The 3,459-nt window shown below is 43.0% G+C and overlaps 1 long non-coding RNA gene across 1 annotated transcript in view; it reads right to left on the reverse strand.

Annotated features, from left to right (window-relative positions):
* Positions 1 to 1,369, reverse strand: part of LOC135570269 (uncharacterized) — a 3,732-nt gene extending 2,363 nt beyond the window's left edge. The window contains exon 1 of the long non-coding RNA XR_010463495.1: positions 1,317 to 1,369. This is a non-coding gene — a long non-coding RNA (uncharacterized LOC135570269). The remainder of the gene's footprint in view (positions 1 to 1,316) is intronic.
* Positions 1,370 to 3,459: the final 2,090 nt, after the last annotated feature.

The following is a 3,459-nucleotide window of genomic DNA, read 5'->3' on the forward strand; positions in this document are numbered from 1 at the left end:
AGTGTAGTAGGGTTTCTCACAGTATCTACCTCTGGTACCAAACATCTACATGTATCAGTTAGTGCAGTAGGGTTTCTCACAGTATCTACCTCTGGTACCAAACATCTTCATGTATCAGTTAGTGTAGTAGGGTTTCTCATCATGATGAGACACAAAGCACAGAAAACATCTTAGTTCATGAGATTCACACATACATGTTGATAGACAGACAGATTAGAATGAATGATTAGAATATTCCGCCCTGAAACATGTGGAAGTGATTAGAATGTATAACATCATAATCAATAAATGTGTAGTCTAGTCAGAATGAGGGTAAAGACAAGATGTCTTTATGGTATTATAAACACAGACTGTCTGAGCTTGGTGCCGACCTGACTAGAGACGTGTGTGTGTGTGTGTGTGTGTGTGTGTGTGTGTGTGTGTGTGTGTGTGTGTGTGTGTGTGTGTGTGTGTGTGTGTGTGTGTGTGTGTGTGTGTGTGTGTGTGTGTGTGTGTGTGTGTGTGTGTGTGTGTGTGTGTGTGTGTGTGTGTGTGTGTGTGTGTGTGTATAAATGTGTGAATGTGTGTGCGTGAGAAGTCAGTATTAAATTCATTGTTTTGTATTCTTGACCTTAGGACGTCCCGTGAATAAACCTTTTTGACTCTCTATTTTAGCTGGATCTCCGTCTGTTTCATTCCACCAGGATCTTACAAATTCTGGTTTGCAGACTGAGTAATACAATTAAATTGGGTTATGTTCCTGGAGAACAAAATTATCTTATCAGTGCCTCAGCATGTTGTCCTGGGGTCAGCTGTCTCTGACACTGTTGACACTATCTTTCCCTCCACTTCTCAATCTCTCCCCCTTCCCTTCTCTCTCTCCCCTCCCCTTCTCTCCCTGACTCACTCTCTCTCCCCCTTCCCTTCTCTCTCTCCCTCCTACGTCTCCCACCTCCGCTATACTCCTCTCCCTCAGCTCCTGTTCCTCCCTTCTCTCCCTCCTACCTCTCCCCTCTCATCTCCTGTTCCTCCCTTCTCTCCCCCTTCCCTTCCCTCTCTCTCTCTCCTCCCCTTCTCTTCCCTCTCTCCCCTCCCCTTCTCTCCATGACTCACTCTCTCTCCCCTCCCCTTCCCCTCTCTCCCCTCCTCTTCTCTTCCCTCTCCCTCCCCTTCTCTTCCCTCTCTCCCCTCCCCTTCTCTCCCTGACTCACTCTCTTTCCCGCTTCCCTTCCCTCTCTCCCTCCTACGTCTCCCCCCTCCGCTATACTCCTCTCCCTCAGCTCCTGTTCCTCCCTTCTCTCCCTCCTCCTCTTCCCTCCCTCCCTCTCTCTCCATACCTCAGCATGTTGTCCCGGGGTCAACTGTCTCTGACACAGTTGACACTTCAGACAAAGAGGGTGGTAGTCATTTAATCAAATCAAATTGTATCTGTCACATGAATACAACATGTGTAGTAGACCTTACAGTGAAATGCTGAATACAACAGGTGTAGTAGACCTTACAGTGAAATGCTGAATACAACAGGTGTAGTAGACCTTACAGTGAAATGCTGAATACAACAGGTGTAGTAGACCTTACAGTGAAATGCTGAATACAACAGGTGTAGTAGACCTTACAGTGAAATGCTGAATACAACAGGTGTAGTTGACCTTACAGTGAAATGCTGAATACAACAGGTGTAGTAGACCTTACAGTGAAATGCTGAATACAACAGGTGTAGTAGACCTTACAGTGAAATGCTGAATACAACAGGTGTAGTAGACCTTACAGTGAAATGCTGAATACAACAGGTGTAGTAGACCTTACAGTGAAATGCTGAATACAACAGGTGTAGTAGACCTTACAGTGAAATGCTGAATACAACAGGTCTGGTAGACCTCACAGTGAAATGCTGAATTTAACAGGTGTAGTAGACCTTACAGTGAAATGCTGAATACAACAGGTGTAGTAGACCTTACAGTGAAATGCTGAATACAACAGGTGTAGTAGACCTTACAGTGAAATGCTGAATACAACAGGTGTAGTAGACCTTACAGTGAAATGCTGAATACAACAGGTGTAGTAGACCTTACAGTGAAATGCTGAATACAACAGGTGTGGTAGACCTTACAGTGAAATGCTGAATACAACAGGTGTAGTAGACCTTACAGTGAAATGCTGAATACAACAGGTGTAGTAGACCTTACAGTGAAATGCTGAATACAACAGGTGTAGTAGACCTTACAGTGAAATGCTGAATACAACAGGTGTAGTAGACCTTACAGTGAAATGCTGAATACAACAGGTGTAGTAGACCTTACAGTGAAATGCTGAATACAACAGGTGTAGTAGACCTTACAGTGAAATGCTGAATACAACAGGTGTAGTAGACCTTACAGTGAAATGCTGAATACAACAGGTGTAGTAGACCTTACAGTGAAATGCTGAATACAACAGGTGTAGTAGACCTTACAGTGAAATGCTGAATACAACAGGTGTAGTAGACCTTACAGTGAAATGCTGAATACAACAGGTGTAGTAGACCTTACAGTGAAATGCTGAATACAACAGGTGTAGTAGACCTTACAGTGAAATACAAAATACAACAGGTGTAGTAGACCTTACAGTGAAATGCTGAATACAACAGGTGTAGTAGACCTTACAGTGAAATGCTGAATACAACAGGTGTAGTAGACCTTACAGTGAAATGCTGAATACAACAGGTGTAGTTGACCTTACAGTGAAATGCTGAATACAACAGGTGTAGTAGACCTTACAGTGAAATGCTGAATACAACAGGTGTAGTTGACCTTACAGTGAAATGCTGAATACAACAGGTGTAGTAGACCTCCCAGTGAAATGCTGAATACAACAGGTGTAGTAGACCTTACAGTGAAATGCTGAATACAACAGGTGTAGTAGACCTTACAGTGAAATGCTGAATACAACAGGTGTAGTAGACCTTACAGTGAAATGCTGAATACAACAGGTGTAGTAGACCTTACAGTGAAATGCTGAATACAACAGGTGTAGTAGACCTTACAGTGAAATGCTGAATACAACAGGTGTAGTAGACCTTACAGTGAAATGCTGAATACAACAGGTGTAGTAGACCTTACAGTGAAATGCTGAATACAACAGGTGTAGTTGACCTTACAGTGAAATGCTGAATACAACAGGTGTAGTAGACCTTACAGTGAAATGCTGAATACAACAGGTGTAGTAGACCTTACAGTGAAATGCTGAATACAACAGGTGTAGTAGACCTTACAGTGAAATGCTGAATACAACAGGTGTAGTAGACCTTACAGTGAAATGCTGAATACAACAGGTGTAGTTGACCTTACAGTGAAATGCTGAATACAACAGGTGTAGTAGACCTTACAGTGAAATGCTGAATACAACAGGTGTAGTAGACCTTACAGTGAAATGCTGAATACAACAGGTGTGGTAGACCTCTGAAGGAAAGGAAGCAAGGTTAGACTATTGGAACCCAGCCTC

The sequence above is a fragment of the Oncorhynchus nerka genome, unplaced genomic scaffold, assembly GCF_034236695.1.
Source record: "Oncorhynchus nerka isolate Pitt River unplaced genomic scaffold, Oner_Uvic_2.0 unplaced_scaffold_1002, whole genome shotgun sequence".
Taxonomy (NCBI): Eukaryota; Metazoa; Chordata; class Actinopteri; order Salmoniformes; family Salmonidae; genus Oncorhynchus; species Oncorhynchus nerka.